At 44.5% G+C, this 18,693-nt stretch overlaps 1 protein-coding gene across 6 annotated transcripts in view; it reads right to left on the bottom strand.

Moving 5' to 3' along the window:
- Positions 1-18,693, bottom strand: part of ARNTL (aryl hydrocarbon receptor nuclear translocator like) — a 100,134-nt gene that overhangs the window by 44,464 nt on the left and 36,977 nt on the right. The gene's annotated exons all lie outside the window — the stretch shown is intronic.

Below are 18,693 nucleotides of genomic sequence, written 5' to 3'. Positions count from 1 at the left end.
GCTGCTGCCCAGAGCTGCAGGCCTCTGGGGCGAAACAGCAACTGGCTAAGAGGTACTGGGGTTGCGGGGAGGTAGGCATCCCCCTCATGTCCCATCTAACGCAGGTTTGGGCTGATGGGTAAGGAGGCCTCAGATGGCTATCGCGGCCACAACGTCCTAAACAATCCATCCAACACAATTTACTGAGCACTCATACATGCCAGGTAATTTCTACAGTGAAAGAATTAGTCATTTGAGTAAATCTCCACCACAAATTGCAATGTGGCAGGCAAATTTCAATTCAGAACCATTTTGTAATAATGCAGACACTGTTAGTGTGCTGGCCCACAATCATTCATTAATCTTTCAGCAAATATTTACTGAGGGCATCCAAGTGCCAGGCACTGTTTTGCACAGCAGTGTGGGGCCAGGGGCCAGGAGACAGAGATCCTTGTTCTCATCTGGTACACATTCTGCTGAGGAGGGCAAGCACAGGAGATGAATAAGAAAATTATGCTGGGAGGTGGTAAGTGCTAAGGAGAAAAGTCAGAGACAGGGCAGGAGGCACACTGGAGATGAGGTAGTCTAGACTTGAGTGGGTGAGGGGTTGAGGAAGGAGCGTTCCAGACCGAGAAAACTATGCTGGAGGAGTGTCAGAGAGCCAGTGACGGATCCTGTTTGGGTTTTAAGTCTGACTACACTGTTAGGAAGAGACCATAGGGAGGGGGATTGGAGGGGGGACTGTGTACAGAGGGACCACGTGCATGTGTTGGGGGGACCTGTGTGTGTGATGGTAGTGGGGCTCTGTGTGTGGGCATGTGTGTGTGTGTGTGTGTGGGGGGGGGTGGTGATAAAGGTAGCCCAGGGAGGCCAGTAAGGAAAAGACTAGAATAGTCTGGGGAAAAGATGGTATGGCTCAGTCCTGGTTTTAGGAGTCAAGGTGATAAGAAGCAGCTGAATCCTAGATACGTTTTCGGGCAGGCTGTGCTGATTGGGGGGACGGAGGGGCTATGAGGTATAAGAGGAGTCTGGGCTGAGTGGCCACAGTGGAGTGATGAGAAGCTGATTCTTGGTGTACTCTGAAGGAACAGCCAACGGGATTTCCTGTTTTTTGTTTGTTTGTTTCTTTTCCGATGTGAGTGGTGACAGCTGGTCTGTGAACTGCACAAAGTTCCCTGGCAAGGGGAGGACTGGGCGAGAAAAATCCAACCTGAGTCCACTCGCCAAGCAGTTTGTCCTATGCGACAGCTGGAAGACTCCACCCAACAGCAGGAGCCACTGGTCTGGGACATGTTAAGTGAGAGGTGCCTGTGAGATGTCTAAGCTGCATCACAGACCGTACTGTGGCTGTGGTCTACCTGTCACATACCTTTCTGGAGCGGTGACTACCTTGCATTTACTGAGCATCAAATGTGCCAAGGGTAGTACTGGCCCTCACACAGTTCATTTGGTCCTCACAATGACCTTTCAGGAAAGAATTATTAGCAACATTGTGTAGGTGGCACTGAAGTTCAGAGGCATGCAGCAACTTGTCCAAGATAACACAGCCGAGATGTGGGGAATAGGGAATGAACCCAGAGGTGCCCGACACCACAGCCCAGACTCCACACAGGCTTTGTTGCCTCAGTGACTCAGCAAAGAAAAGCAAAAGCTCTGTCCCAAGTAGGAGAAAGAGGGCAGGGCAGGCTTGTGCTTACAGCCTACACTGCAAGGATGCCAAAACCAGTGACGTGAATCAACCAGAAGCTCCAGGGGAATGGCAGGTGTGCTTAAACTGGTTAACTCACAGTTAACCAAATGATCCTCTCTGTTTCAGCTCTGAACGACTGGAAACCTTCCTGAAATGCACTTGCTCACTTGCCTGCCCTAGTAAGCAGAGTTTGAGGAAAACGATTTAATGTAGTGATGAGTCTCCAGGCCTTCCAGCCAGGCCCCAGACCTAAGATGTGCATGGGAGTGTGCCCTGACCCAAGGAATAACACTGCAAGTTCCTCCTTTAACTGAAATGGAATCAGCTTGTTTTTGTTTTCTTTTATCTGTCTCTTTCCTACATGAGGAATAAAAAAAAAATATTTCAGTGATTTCAGTTTCATTTTCCTGAGCTTTGGTTACAGCAAATGTTACATGTCTGAGGATCTGAGAAACCATGGATGTCATAGCTCATGATATTTTTTCTAAGAAGATATTTAGCGCAGGAGTCAACAAAAATAACGCAAAAATGGTAGCCGCGGAAACCACACATTGGGCTTCTATTTTGTGCCAGTTAGTGTCGTTTCATTTAGTTCTCACAGAAGGAGAAACTAATTCTCAGGTCAAGTAAACTGCCTGAAATTCCTCAGCTCGGGAGTGGGAGAGTCAGGATTCAAACCCAGGTCAGCTTGACTCCAGAGCTCTGGGACAGGTGAAAAAGTATTATCTTTTCAGAATAAAATGAAACAAAACAAAAATAAAACCTCGCGTAACTCAATAAAAAAACAAATACCTCAGTGGAAAATAAGTGGAAGAATATGAATAGGGGATTCATGAAATCACACAATTCGTTTGTGTGAACAGAGGCCACAAAACAACCAAAACAAACTTGGCAAAGAGTGGGGAACACGATGGTTTTCCTTTCTGTAAAAATCTACACATGAACGTTAAAAATATATATATATATATATATATATATATATATATGTATACACACACACACACACACACACACACACACACACACACAGGTGGAAGGGGTGAAAAAAACCAGAGACAGCAAAGATGAAAACAGGTAATAAAAACTATGTTTCAGACAATTTAAGATTAAGATTATGTATTTTCTAAAAGGAATAGGGGAAACAAAACACCTTATTTCTCTGACAATGGATGCGGTTAAAAATTCTGCCTTCCATTACACATTTAAGAAAATAAAACTCTTTTTATTTCACATCTATACAGTTTTCTCCAGCTAATTTATAAGCTAACACACACACACACACACACACACACACACACACACACTCCCTCTCATACTTTCAAAGATTCCATACAAAGATTTTAACATTCCTTTCACTCTTGAAATGAAATTTGTAAATAATATAACCTACCAACACTTATTATTTCATAAACAATTAATATAATATGCTAACTGTAATACTTAGAAGGAAATAAAGTTACTTAACATCAGATAATATATATGTCAGTATTCAAAAGTTGGGTGCAGCAGCACTAGAAGACATGGTGGAAGATACAATGACATGCTTACACCTATTTATAACAAAAGGTAAACCTCATATAGTTGGTGGTTGTGTTCCTGGAAAATTCCATATACAGCACATACTCGAATAATGTTGTTTCATTCAATGTCGTTCTGTTAAAACGTGCTGACGAGGAAAAAAATCGATCCCCAGCTGGGACCACCGTCTGTGTGGACTTTGCATATTCTCCCTATGTCTGCATAGCTTTTCTTTAGGTACTTCAGTTTCCTCCTACATCTCAAAGATGTGCACATCAGGGGAAATGGTGTGTCTAAACTGTCCCAGTCCAAGTGAGTACGGTGGTACTGTGCCCTGTGATGGGAGGGCAACTGTCCAGGATGGGTGCCCGCCTTGCTCCCTGAGCTGCTGGGATGGGCTCCAGCCACCTGTGACCCTGAAGTTTAATAAGCAGGATGGAAGAGAATTCTCTCACTTGTTTTTATTAGTCTCTCTTAAATGTATGTATAGCTTACATTTATTTCCATGTTTTACATTAAAAGTGTTTTGGGTCTTTATTTAGAAGTTCGGTGATGTTTTTGCCATGGGAACTTAACTCTTCAAAATATATTTTAAAATTTTTTCAATTACAGTTGACATACAACATTATATTAGTTTCGGGTGTACAACACAGTGACTAAACATTTATATAACTTATGAAGTGATCACATTGATAGTACCCATCTGAAACCATATAGTTATTACAATACTACTGACTTTATTCCCTTTGCTGTACTCTATATCCTGTGACTTTTTATAACTGACATTTTGTACTTGTTTATATCATTTAGCCTATAGTAAAACTGGTTTCATTACACATCGTTTTGCTTAAGGCCGTAGTTACCAAGAACCTATTGACAATGTTAAGTATACTTACTGCATACTAAAAATACACAAAAATTATTTATGTGTAAAATGGAGTCACATTCCAAACTCAGACAATTATAAACAGGGTTTCACCTACACGAATGCCCACTAAACTTTAGGAAGTTGTGTAGGATGTTGGATGATCCTTTTTCTCCACATGTCACATCTAGCATCCCTGCTACCCCCAGTGAAGCCCTGTCCCCCATCACTGTGACAGCCAATTCGCCCTACACATTCCCAACTCTATGCACCCATTTAGAACCGGTAGTGTGGCTCAACTCTTCTATGAAGAGAGAAGGGGCAAAGAGAGGTTAAGATATTTACCCAAAGCCATATAGAAAATCAACAGCAGTCAGGATTAGAAAAGTAGTAATAGTGGGAGAGAAAGGAAATTACTATTCTAATATTTATATTCATTAATTGCTAGACACTGCCAGGTGCCTTTTGTTATGCCCATGCAGAATTTCATCTAATCCTCCTATCGGCCTTAGGTGTTCGTTCTACTATTATCCCCAATTTTCAGACAGAGACACTACATTGCAGGGAGATTAGGATACTGCTCAGGGCCCCATTTTTGTTGATGACAGAACTGGGTTTTACACCGTCCTTTTTCTACTGCTTTAAGCTGCTCTCTCTCCAGGCATCTGAGCTCATACTTCAGGGACCAGGCCCCTCATTGTGCAGCTTAAATCTCTAGTCAGTGGCAACTGGGATGATGATGCATGCTCTCTGAAAAGCAACTGACAAGGAGAAAGATGCTTAACCCCAGCTTCTCAGCCCTTCTGGCTCGGAGAGCATGTGGCCAGTTCCTAGGCCAAAGAAGCCCAAGGGCCCCTGAGCACGGAAAGGGGACTCTCGATGAAGTCATGGGTCATTGTTCCCTAGACTCCTGGGGGAGCCAGGCCTGGGCTGCCAGGGGTCTGGCCAGGATGACCAACGTGACTGTAGGGACTATTTCTGCCCCAGGAGGGCTACGCCTCCGTGGACCCACCCCACACTCTACAAGGCAGCAGGCAGCCAAGGGGCAGGGGCCCATTTCGCAAAAGCAGGAAGGTGGGGACCATGAACAAGGAGGGCTTGGTCACCAAAACTTGAGGTAGGTATCGGGTGTGGGAGACACTCTGTAATAGTCACTGCAACTTCATGGCACATTTGCTTTTGCTCATTTAACACTCAAAACATCCCTATGAAAAGATACTGTTATTTCATCTTACAGAAGAAGAAAGAGACCACGAACGGCTGGCACCTAGTTACACAGCTGGTGAGGAGCAAGGCCAACACCCAAGCCCAGATCAGGCTGGCCCTGACTACCTCCCTCCCTTGCCTGTGCCTTTAAAATCCCTTCCTGATTTATGATTTTCAGGAAAATAAAAACGAACACCACTATCTGTCACCCTGATCTAAACCCACCCCACAGGGCTTAGCAGAGTTAGGATGATCCCATCTGTTGATGACAGTGCAAAGGCCTCTCTGCCTTGCAGTCTGTTCTGTCAGAACAAACTCCGAGGAGGTTTCATAGGAAATAGTTCGAGTCAGGCTCTCACCAAATGATTTCTTGCAAAACAAGTCAGAATTGGGCCAGACCCAGTAGAATGCACCGTGGGCTCACTTTTAGCACCATGGCCCCACAGCTAAGAGCTCAGGAACTGGAGCCAGACCACCTGAGTCCAAATCTCCACTCTGCTACTTACTCGTGTGACTCTGGACAAGACTTGACCTCTGTTCCTCAGTTTCCTCACTGGAAAAATGAGGATATTAACATTATCTACCTTATAAGGTGGCTGTAAGGAATAAATAAGACAATTTGTATAAAGAGCTTAATCCAGTGCCTGGCACATGGTAAGCACTGAATTAATGTCTCCTATCTCTAATGTTAATATTGACTGCAGTGACCTAAAGAATGGTTGAAGGCGCTGGAGAACATAAACCCTGGGCAGTGGGGAGATAAAAGGCGGTGGAGGGGGAAAAGGGAAGCAGGTCCTGAAGCACTATATCCAAACTTCCAAAGTGGAATCATGCCACACCTACAGACTCTTGTTCTATGTTGCTACAAAGGGCAGAACTAGGTCAAAGAGGAAACAGCGCCAGGAGGCAGATTTGAATTAGAATAAAGAAGGGTTTTCTTACAGGCAGACATGTTCACAAAGGGGGAGCAGGATGCCTGGTGGAGGTGCATGGGTGCCCAAGGAGGCTAGGGGCCTGCCTGTCATAAACAGTACAAATGGGATTTTCCTGCACAGGAGGGCGGCCAGAGGAAGTGACCTCCAAGCTCCTTCCCACAGGACCATTCTCTCACTCTGATAATGAGAAATAAAGTGCTGACAACCTGGGTGTGGCTGATTGGCCTGAAGGAAGGAGGATGAACTTTGGACCCATAACCTACACAATCTTTAGGACTTTCACCCAGTGCTCTCAGAACACTATTTGGTGGGGGTGGCAGCGATGGTGGCTGTGACCAGCAGTGGCTCAGTGAAGCAAACGTGTTCCTAACACTTGCTGGGTGCCTGGCAAAGTAATTCAGAGAAAGTGTAAAATGATAGGGCTGTAGCACAAACTTCCAACATTTTCTTAGTTTGGAGGATTTAAAGACAGCATCAATTACTAATGACACTGTCGTCTGGGGACACAAACTACAAAGTGATCAGGTCAGCCAACTCCACGGGCAGCGGACAGGAAGACTGGGGGTCTTTTCAGTTCGACTTCCCAACTTCCTCTCAGGTGAAGATTTCAATGTTCTTACCACTGAACCTTTTACTGGCACAACCCCCTGACCTGGGTACTTGGTCTCCTGGGCCCAGACACACACACGAGACATGTAGGGATAAGAGGAGACCAGCCTGGGGCAGGAACCAGGAGAGAGAAAGGGAAGAAGGTGCTTCACGCAATGAAAGTTGATTCAGAGGTGGGACACTCAGAAGGTCCCATCCGTCATGAATATTATTACCTTTATAAACTATAAAAGTAAAAAAAAAAAAAAAAACTTTAGCTAGAAACTATTTTATCAAACAAAATGTTCTTAGACTTAATTGAAAATACAATACAAATACAGAAACCAAGAAAAAAATATATAATTCTCAAACCGAAGCCCAAGATATTTTCTAAGTATTGTTAACTTCTAATATATATTCTGAACTCTGAAAACAGCAGGTAAGTGGCTAGAGGTACTAAAAGATTAAAAAAAAAAAAATTACGAGGATGGCACTGAAAACATTCTACGCACTGATTTCATTCTTTGCCACCTGGAAACACCTGGCAACACATTAACCACTGTCCAGGACAGCTAGGAACTCACTGGGAAGAAGGACAAGCCATTTCTTCTCAGAAAAAATGTACTCCGGAACCCAAAGACTCCCCCCACCCCACCCCCCTGCCCCCGCCTGAGTAACCGGGGCTCCTGAGCTGCTGGATCAGGGAGCCCTGACCCTCCCTCTCCACCACGAACTGCCTCCATGGCAGTAGTTCATGTCCCATTCTGTCACTGTCCGTCGCCCTCAGTGGCAGTCTGTCCGTAGCTAACTCCCACTGCGTCTTCCTCCTGTAACCTCTCCTCTCCTGCTCTATCCTCTCTCTACTAACTGTGACAGTCTTAATTTAAGCCCAAATCACCCCCTACCCGGCCTCCTCACATCCTCCCAAAACGCTGGCCTCCGGCACTGCCAAGAAGTGACTTTTCCAGAAGCTTTCACAGCACTCTTCCTCATAAAGGTTTCTCTCACTCCCTCTGCCTGCACCCAGCCTGAGGAGAGCACTGACATGGGGAGTTCACTCTAGCCAAGGCACTGTGCCAGGCATTGGCCCAAGCAAGCAAGAGACAGGTTCCAGCTCCCATGCCAGCTCCACTCCATTGATATTGGCTGCCCAGAGTGCTGGACAAAGAAGGATTCTGAGGGTCAGAAAGAAGACCACCACAATCAGTTATTGTTCTTCTGCCTGGAGCCAGAGAACTAGAAACAGCGCCCGCATGCTATCGCAGTATAGGACAGAGCATTCCACAGAGCTCACCTGCCCTGGCCTGTGCCCCAGTCCTCACTTCCTTTGGGATTCCATGACATCTCCTCAATGGTCTGCTTTCAGGGTTCCTCCAAAACTGCAGTATTTACCTTCACTGTTACCCAGTGCTGCACCATACTTTCCTCCCCACCAACACCCAGCAAATGTGATGTGCCTTTTTCCATTAACGAACTTTACAGTATTTATAACGCTTTTCCCAGGTGGGTCAGAGAACAACTGATTTCACCTTTCCCTTGGTATCCAGATACACAGATACCCAAATTCCCCACTTTCACCATCTCCACTCAACTAGCCTGTTTGTGTGCACAAATAACTTGGTCTACTTATGCATATAGTCATTATTCGACTATCTTGATGCCTGTCTGAGGCTGTGAATGCTCAAGAGTAGAAATCGGAACTATTTAATTGACTGGCTCCAAACTTGGCACAGTAGGGCACTGTCAAAGAATAGCAGAGAGACCACGGCGCTAGCCCAACTCTGCCCTGACTCACAATGGGGCCCCGGGCAAGCCATTGTCCTCTCTAGACCTCAGCTTCTCAACCTGTTATAAGATGTACTTGGACTAGAGGGTCTCTGAAGTCTCATCCAGATCTAATGCACTATGAGAACACAGGCCAAAAGCACTGGATTCCTGTCTTTTCAGGACTATGTGGGTAATAAGCACTCAGGGTTGGGCTCAGTGAGATGTCACAATACAGCTCCTTTGTGTGGCACAGAGCCACCATTGCGATGAGTGAATGACCCTAAAGTGGATATTTAGTGCTACGGAATGTATGCTTGGGTAGCTAAGTATAATGGACAATGAAGAATGATTTTATCTCCCTTTGGGAACATAAGTACACTATTCTATATTTATATCTCCCATCTCCTAATTTAGACAGTGTAGAACTTTTTCTGATCAGCACTCACTTGCCAATAATTTCGCTCTACATCCAAATGAAGAATAGGAGTCATATAAGTTCACGGATTGAATGGATGGTTGATTTACAAAGCCCTTAAAATGTGTGGCTGCAGGCTGATGATGGCAACCCCATAATTAGATATGGCATGCTTTGCAATGATGTATTTTTTACTGCTTTTTTAATAACTCAGTTCTCCTTCTGGGATGAGGAGAAAAATGGAATTTGTTAAAAATAAATTGAGATTTAGTGGCTTTTCAGCCTTCTGCTGCTTGTTGCTCACAATACTCTATAAATAAAAAAAAGCCCTGCCCTATAGTGCACTGTAAACACCCACAGACACTCCGAGCCAAATTCTTCCAATTATGACCCTGTGCCAGTTGCCAAGCTACTGCAAGGACCTACTTGAAAGGCGGCCATCTAGGCCATTTCCTGATTAAGCTGCCCTGTAGCAAGAAATCAAGGCCTGCTGTTTTGGCATCGTATCTAGTCTCAAATAATTGCTCCATGTTCTTGAAATTAAGCCCTTTCCTTATGATCAAATAACAATTCAGAAGTAAGCGAAAAACTAACAACCCATCCATCCATCCAACCATCCATCTGCCTGGGTCATGTGTGTGTTAAAGATCCCGGGCTGTCGCATGTTGGATTTAAATCAGATAACAGAAGTGCATTCACAACAGTGTCTTTAAATGCACTGAATAAATCAAGGTCACACAAAAGTAGGTCAGCTTTGGACATGACAGGTGAGTCGGAGGCAGCCTAGCCTGCCCCTCTGCTCAACAGTCTCTCTCATTAATCGGTTTGGGTCACTGCTGCCCAAACACAGCAGGCTTAAATGGCCATTTAACAATCCATACAATACCCTACAAGGGGCTATGGGGTTGGCATCAGTGTCGAGCTCACTGCTCTGTGGCTCAAATGCCGGTGCACAAGTTGGGACCACACTGGCTGCCCAGCTTTCACATGGCCTAAAAGAACCCTTAAAAAACTGCACGCAGAGAATTAGGAGATTGCAGTGTGCCACAGTCTCACTGAGAGAGAAATTACTTCCAGCTCCGTAGAAACCGGAATGCTCAAAGCAACACTGAAACAAAATGGGCTCCAGATAAAAACTAATCACCCTCCCTCCCGACGTGGAGGCTCTTCATTCAGTGTCGGCTCTACTGGCTGAGTGGTCTGAGAGGAGTGCTAACCCATGCTCGCCAGGAGGCCTTCGAAAGGCCCTGCGACGTGCTTCCCAGCCCTGGGAGCTCAACCTCTGATGGAGAGTGAATTCGTGAACAAGTGGCACTCAAAAGAGAACTAATATATGCTATGTGGTCAGATTTTCCAAACTCGAAGTTGTTACCCATATTTAGAGGGGCACAACTGTTAAAAGCAGGAGTGTCCTTGAAAACTTGGGACCTGCGAACCACAAAACATGGGGCCTCCCTCCAAGAGGTGTCCTCTGTCCATCCAATCTACCGTAGCCCATCCTATGACCCACACCCCACCCATGGGTTCTAATTTCTATTTCTAAAATGACCTCATTTCTTTGTGTCTCCTCTGATTAGAATGTGAGCGTCATGAGAGCAGAGATCTCTGTCTTGTTCTCGAGTGTTTTCAGAGCAACTAGAATGGTGGCTGGCTCATAGGTGCTCGATACATATTCGCTGAGTGAACAAATCCATGCCAAATATCTAGAAGAGCAGTCTACGTACTAATTCTACCCCAATCTTCACAGCAGTGTTATGAAGTGAGATCATTCCTCTCTTGTACAATGAGAAGAATCAAGGCTCAGAGAGGGTGCGTGTTTATCCCAGGCCCACACACATAACAAGTTGACAGAGCTGGAATTCCAAACCAGGCGTGAAGAGTTCTAATCCTGGCTTTGAAGTGAGCATCTGTTGCTTTTATAATTTAGGAAAAGCAAAAAAGAAAAATTTTAGGGGAAAAACTATGCATCAGAAAGAGCTTTATATTAAATGATTTAATATATGATGGATTCAGTTCCTGTGCCCAAAATCCAAGCGACGCATCTGTCTACAGGGGACAATGGCACTACAGCCAGAGCAGGAGGAAGAATTTGGGGGCCTCCTTTATGGAAGGCTCATTCCTGTCTTTCTGAGGAGCCCTAAAGGCAGGCAGGGAGGAGCGTGGCCACTGGCAATGACACCCATGTTCCTGTCACTGTTAGAAATAGCAGGCTTATTCCACAGTTTGCTGGAGAGGTTCCAAGGAGAAGTCTACAAGCAAGTTAGAAGAATGGGGAGTAAAGGTGTTTGGAATCTGCCTTTTCCCATACCCATACCTTGAAAACTGGTTTGTTTTTTTTTAAAGGAAAAAAAGGCATACTTTTTAAGACTGAGATTTCAAAAAAATTTTAATTGAAAAGTAGAAATTTACATTTACCTGAATTTAGAACACAAAACCCTGCTGAAGCTACGCTTATGCATCTTTGTAATCTATATATCACAATGAAATTACTATTAGTCTGATATTTGGGGCCAAAAAAAGCCTCTCCAGTCTGTTGATAGATGAAGGCTGTGGCTTGAATTTATGTGCAAATCAGCAAATCGGTCTCATCAAAATGGCCAAGCTAGTTCTAGTGTATGAATACACATCTCAAATATGAGAAAGAAACAAAAATGGGAAACAGTATCGGTCAAACAGGTATTTCCAAATGCTACCAGGATGGCCCAACAACCTTCGAATACAATATCCCCCAGAAACAGAAAACGCTTCATGGCAGTGAATAAGGAGCGGCAGGATAAGAAAAGAGCACATACGCTAACCTTCTGGATCTGAATTTCTCAGCTGGGATCCTTGGGCAGGCTTCCGGGAAAATGTCTCATGAAAAATGTTGGGCTTGTGAGTATTTGTCATATGAACAAATGGCACAACCAGAAAAGACCAAGAGAGCAAACAGGGATCAGAAAGTCCTAGGCATCCTGGCTGCACCTACGGAGTGGCCATGTAGCCTTGGGATGAAGATGATGATGATGATGACTACAGTATCTGTGATGAGCTATTATTACTGATGGCAAAAAGTCTAGCGTATAGCAAACAAGTACTTAGGCACTTATGAAATAACCTTCATTTAATTTTCACAACAACCCTATGGACTCTCTCTATATTATCTCCACTTTCTAGGTCTGAAAAAAGAAGGTTAAAAGGATTAAGCTAGCATGCCCAAGTTACTTGGAATTCAAACCTGGGTCTATTTAACTCCAAGTCCTGCAAAAAAAAATAATAATAATGATAATGATAATATTGAAACTCTCTCCTGCAGGGTGGTAAGAATTAGAAAGAATGTGTGTGAAGTGCTTAACACAGTACCTGGCACACAGGAAGCTCTAGAGTGTAGCTATTAATGCTATTCCAGCGACATCCGGACCTTTGGAAGAGAGCGAGAGATGTGGGAGGTGGGCATCTGGCTCTACAGATGGTACCGCATTTCACTTCACAGGGTGCGGCAAACAGGATGAGGAACTTTGGACCAAGGCCTGGGATGGCATACTCTTGGTGAGCGACAGAGAGACGACACCTCAGCAAGATAGGTAAGAGAGTGTTTACTTGGAGATTAAAGGCCTTTCACTAAAACTTGGAGAGTATTGGAGATTTTTGGAGGAAGGAGTAGTCCAAGCTGAAGAAGAAAGTTCTCAAGAGGCAATACCAGACAGTGTGGCTATGCCTGAGCTACGAATGTGTACCCACTGTCAGTCTGACTCCCTGATACCTGAGAGAGAACAAGAGCTACTGTGCATGTTTGTGGTAAAGGAGATGCTGAACCCTCAAGTTATCAATAAACCTAGCCTGGAAGTTGGGCAGCCTAGGCATTCTTATAAAAAGGAGAATTTATTAGAGCAATTCTCCTTTGGAGTTAAATATGGAGAAATGTACCCAGTGCAAGAAAGAACCATTGACTTAGCATGGTTTGCAGTGTGTAAAATCAAAGGACCATTTGCAGGAAGGAGAATCAGACTCACTGATACCACCATCCTGAGTACACTCTTGCTGAAAAGTGAATGGGGCATCTAGAGAGCAGCAGAGTCACTCCTCAGAGAGCTAGCACCATTTGAAAGGACATGCAATCCGGGGCCAACATTTGCTTGGGGAGAAAAACACCATGGAGTATCGCCAGCCTTTCCCCAGACTAGCTCGCACATAACGGAATTGCTATACCGAGTTCTCTCAATTGGAACCAAAGATACTCAAAGATCGTTACATCCTGTCTTCAGTCCCCTCTTCTCCATCCCCATAGCTCTACATAGGGCTCAGTATCAATTTCCTGGACCATTTTAACTGCTTCTGACTAGTTCTGCTGCCTCCTCCTACAGTCCAGCCCCCACACTGCCACCAGCTGGCTTTCTAAAAGTGCTGACCACGTCACTCACCTCCTGAGAGGTGTCTACTAGATTTGCATTGCCTACAGAATAAACACCAAAGTCTTAACTTGCATGAATTCATTCATTTTTTTGTTCGCCTATCTAATGTGTTGATATCCTGCTGTGTGCTAGACTCTGTTTTAGGCCCTGAAGATAGAGTGGTAAATCAGACAGGTAAGACAAGGACCCATCCTCAAGGATTTACATTCTAGTGAATTGTTTGTCTAGGGTAAGACAAACAATAAAGAAGGCAAATAAATACATAATGTAAAGGCAGGTAGTGATGGGTGCTAATGAAAAACAACAAAGCAGGGTAAGAGGACAGAATGATGGGGTAAAGGATAGGATAGTACTTTTTTAGATAGGTGAAAGACCTCTTAAACAGAGACCAGAATGGAGTGAAGGCGAGCCAGGCAAAGATGGGGAAGAGTGATTCAGGCAGAGATCAGTCAGTGCAAAGGCCTTAAGGCAACAAAGAGGAACAGCAAGAAAGACACAGTCGCTGGAATGGAGTGAGCAAAGTGGAGCACGTGACGAGATGAGACCAGAGAAGTAGGAGGGGCTGGCAGGATAATATCAAGGAGTTTAGATGTTATTCTAAGAATGGTTGGAAGCCACCGGAGAGTTCCGAGCAGGAGAATGACATGATCTTATTTACTTTTTAAAAGGTCACTCTGCCTGACTGTGTGGCAGACTGATAGCAGCCGGGCCAGAGTGGAAGCAGGGAAACCTGCCGAGACGGAGGACATCCGGACGAAGGCAGGGAGTATGATGGCTTTCAGGATATACACTCTGAGTGAACAGCTGTCAAGAGTGGCAAACGGGCGACGTGAGGAGTGAGGGAAGGAGCAGGATCAAATATGATGCCTACATTTTAGGCCTGGGTAACCAGATAAGTGGTGGTGCCGCATTATATGAGGAAGACTGGGGAAGATCAGGGTTATGTTCTCACCCCTTTTGTTCTTTGTAAGAAAAAAAAAATCAAGACTTCTATTTAGTTATGTCGGGTCTGGGATGCCCATTAAACATCAAAGTGTGGATGCTGAGCGGGCGGTGGGTATGTAAGTGGGGGTTCAGGAGAAAGGTCTGGGGTCTCAGTTGTAAGGATGGTTACCAGAACCTGGCAACTCAGCTCCTCTACCTCTGGGCCCCAGCTTCCAACATGCACCCAGGTGTCACCTCTCCCAGGGCTCTGGCCTGCGCCCTGTGGCGCCTCCTGCCTGGAATGCTCTGTCTGGACTTCTACAGCGCAGACTCCTACTCATCTCTTAAGACTTGCTCAAAAGTCACCTCTTGTTTATGAGGCCCCTCCTGATTCCCCAGGAGAGAGCCACTTAGTGCTCCCTTTTCCCACAGAACCCTATTTATTGCATGCCTTGATGACGGCACAAGCCCATATGTCACCTCAGTCTATTTGTACCTTTCCTCCTTGTGAGTTCCTTGAGGGCAGGTACTGTAAGTCTATTCTTCTCTGCATCCCACCTCCTAACATAAGGCCTGGGCATGGCAAACATTTGCTAAATGAATGAAATTCTCTCAGCAAAGAGGCTCAAAAGAAATTACATATGTGCAAACTGACTCACACTGCAGCTGCTGTCTGCAAGTGGGAAAAAAGGTGGAAAAAATAAGGTGCCATCACTGAAGCACTAATAAAGCTCAATGGGGTAGAAAGGTACCTTCCTTTGAGGGTTTTCTTAACAACACAGAAGAGCTTCGAGAAATCTTACAGTGTTGCAAGGTGTAATGAACACTGCACCAGATGAAGCTGTTTCGGTTTCACTGCAGTCCACAACCAAAGCACTCAGGAGTCGGAGACAGAGGGAAGGAAGCTGCCCTTATTTACATAGACTCCTGAGTGTGCTCCTGGAAGCAGGTCCTATCTGTTCTCCCTTACAGACGCAGACAACGAGTATCAGAGAGGTTAGGTGATCTGCCTGGGGTCACAGAGCCTGGAGACCAGAGCCAGGATTCACAACCAGGTCTTCCCAGCGCTGGCACCTACATTCCTTCCAGCACACTGCACGGCCTCACTCTATGATATGAGGTCATACGTTGAGCAGGGTCTTTAGAGACCACCCAAGCCCCAAACTGCACTGAGGAAACGTAGTTCTGCAGAGGCGTGTGATTTACCCACAGTGACTGAGGCGTTACCAGCAGAATCGAAGCTGGAACGTAACTCTCTGACCCCCAGGCCAGGCTCTTGGAGCCCTGCACCCACACTTCCTCAGGCTGTCCTTGAAAGGGCAGAGAACAAGCAATAAATAACATTTTACCAGTCTAACCGATCTGCTTACATGTACTTTAGAAATAAAAGTGAAAGGAATGGAAAATGGTGTTTTTCATCTATTATTACTGCTGTGTGATTCTGGAACCCATTTGTAGGTAAGAAGCTAAGTGAAAAGTGCTGTCACCTCCCGAGTGAGTTACAAAACTAGCAGAATGAACTGAACTGACTGGTATGTGGCAGGTCTCTCATTCCTTCAGAAAGATGTTTCTACCCACCTGCTGTGTGCAAGAGCCTGAGCAAGGCAGCAGGGAATAGGGGAAAGAACCCCAGAGCTGAACTGGTTCCCCACTACTTGTATAACATTCAGTATAGTAACCTCTCTAATCTCTCTAAGCCTTAGTTTCCTCACTTTTTGGAAAGAATTAACAGTCTCTGTTTCATGAAGTTGTTTAGCAACTAAATGGGATGACACATGGCCCTGGTATATAGGACTGAAGCAGTAAACATCAAATGGCTGGTACTTTGTTCACTGCCGAGAAAGCAAAAGAACTTACTCATACTGCAGAAAAAAGGCATGGAAAACATTTGCTGCACCAAAGCTCTTGTAAAAAACTTAGCAGAATAGAGTAGCATCATACTCTGAGAATTTACTGAAGCATAAAGAAATTCTTTAAGAAATTTTTAGTGGCTGAGTATCTTAAGAGGGGGAGGGAGAAGGAAAGGCAGAAAGAGGGGCAGAAGGAAAGAAAAAAGAGGATGAATTTGAATACATCAGTGTATTGGTAAGAGTCAAGAGAAGTTAATGTATACACATAGAAAAACAATGTAACTTCATTACTAATGGATAAAGTTGCCTATTATATATATGTATATACATACATACATACATACACACACATATATATAATCTCTGTCAAGTTCCTATTCAACCTTCAGCATCTTACTTGCTTGATGACATCTTCCACCCTATCCTACCTGGAGGTTGATTAATCTTCCCTCTATTAATTGATTTTTATTATTTCACACATTATGCCATCTCTACTAATCGGGCTCCCCTACCAAATAGTGAGCTCCTGAGAGTATACAGTGTGACCTCTCAGATGGTATTCCGCTGACCCCAGGGTCCCCAGCCAGCAGCCACCAGTTTGAGGCAACTCCAGAAGAGAAGCTTCTCTCTACAGCAGGAAAATGAAAGAAGACTTACATTTATAAAGTGTCCATTCTGTGCTGAACATCTGAAAGGCACTTTTCAAATCTTAATTCATATATTCCTCAAAATGCCACTATGATAGAATTAATATCCCTATTTTGTAGAAGGGGACACTGAGTTTCAGAGAGGTGAGGTTAACAGCCAAGGGTTCATGCTGCTGGTTAAAGTGATGAGACCAGGATCTGAACTGGGTCTACCCCGCAGATTCCTGTTTTCTCTAGAGCAGAACACCCTGCCTGGGTCTAATGAAGCTGAAGGCATCCTGGGAGGATAAGTGGTCTGGGCAGCAAAATCTACCTGCGGGCTCAGAAGTGAGGTTAGTGCTAAGCAGCTTTGGCCAATACGAGGTAACCTATTAGTAAAAGCCAGATACCAGGTCAGAGAGGCAGAGAGGGAGGCCTCTAGAGAAGACGGAATTCAAAATTTCACATGCTGTTAGCAGGCAGTAAACTGACCATTTCCCAAGATCTGTCCTTCCTAAGAAAGATTTATATTTCGGATCAGCAGTCTCAACCACATGTGATCAGTTAAGGCCCCTCATCAAGAATTTATAGAGCCTTCCCAAATGCTAAAGAAATGTTTTAAAACATGACCATAAATGTCAACACTCCAAAGGAGAAAGCTGTGGACAAAAGTGGCCACAGGAAGTCTGAGAATGTCACTTCCCTTTCCTTTCTCCACCCTCAGCCCAGTAAAGGAAACTGCCATGGTGTGCTGGCTGCAGAAAGCCTCATAGTGGTCTGACTCCGCTACTGTCGAAATCAGAAGACCTGTGCCCAATGCACTGTCACTTATCAGCTGTACGGCACTGAATAAGTCAGACCTTCTTTGAGCCCAAGTGTCTCCAGATATAAATAGGGGAGAGAGGGAAGTGCCTGCTTCACCGGGATGTTGCAGGGATGCTACGAGAAAACACATGTGGGAACAACCTGGCATTCGGATGTAAGGAGGGGGTGTGGAAATCCTCAGGTACCTCACTACGGTCACCTGCCACCTCCACCTCTCCAATTCTCTTGGGCCTAAGGCCTGGCACTGCCTGCTGCAGCCCATTTAAATGCTAACCCAGCCTTCCTGGGAAGGACCATGCAGCCCTGGGAGAGCCATGGAAAAGGACGCAGTAGTTTGGCCTTGGACGCAGTAAGGATGGCAGGTACAACTGCCATCCTTAGATAAATATTCAATAATTAAACTTGTTGCAGTAGTTGGGGAATGTTTTTATCACCTTACAGGATGATAATCGCCATCAAAATCAAGGTATGAAAATCATTTAATTAAATCTATAGACTTAAGAATTTTGAATACTTTTCTAAGACAAATGTGTCATTTTGATGGAATATTTGTGAGTTTTAAAGTTTCTTTTTCTTACACATGTTAAAGCAAAAACTAGGTTATTGGAGCTATAATTGGATACTCTTAGGAGAAGCATGAATTGGCACAATTTTTTTAGAGGGCAATTAGGCAATATTGATTCTAATTTTAATTGGCAAACTATTCAAGCCAAAAGTCCCACATTCTAGGTAACTATATCATAGACAATCTCATGCAAAAGTTCACCAGTGCGTGCAACAATTTCCACTGCAGCAATGGTTGCAATGGCAAAAGATCAGAAACAATGATCCACCTGGGTGTCTACCAATACAGGAATGAGTAAGTAAACTTAAAATGCATCTATATCACGAAGAACAACTGTTAAAACTTATAAGGCACATTTATCTGTACATATCGACATGAAGACGTAAGGTAACCATAACTGTAATAACTGGAAGTAGGCTATAGAAAGGAAAGCTGCAGAACGGTATGCATAGATTCCATTTTCACAAAACAAAAGTAAAAATGAGAAAGTTAGGGGTGAGGGTAAAGGAGGGTAGGGCTGGGGGGACACACGCAAATGAAAATGTCTAG

This window comes from Rousettus aegyptiacus, unplaced genomic scaffold (genome assembly GCF_014176215.1).
Source record: "Rousettus aegyptiacus isolate mRouAeg1 unplaced genomic scaffold, mRouAeg1.p scaffold_m13_p_5, whole genome shotgun sequence".
Taxonomy (NCBI): Eukaryota; Metazoa; Chordata; class Mammalia; order Chiroptera; family Pteropodidae; genus Rousettus; species Rousettus aegyptiacus.
Note: the sequence above shows the minus strand (reverse complement) of the source record. Positions and strands in the feature narration are given on the sequence as shown.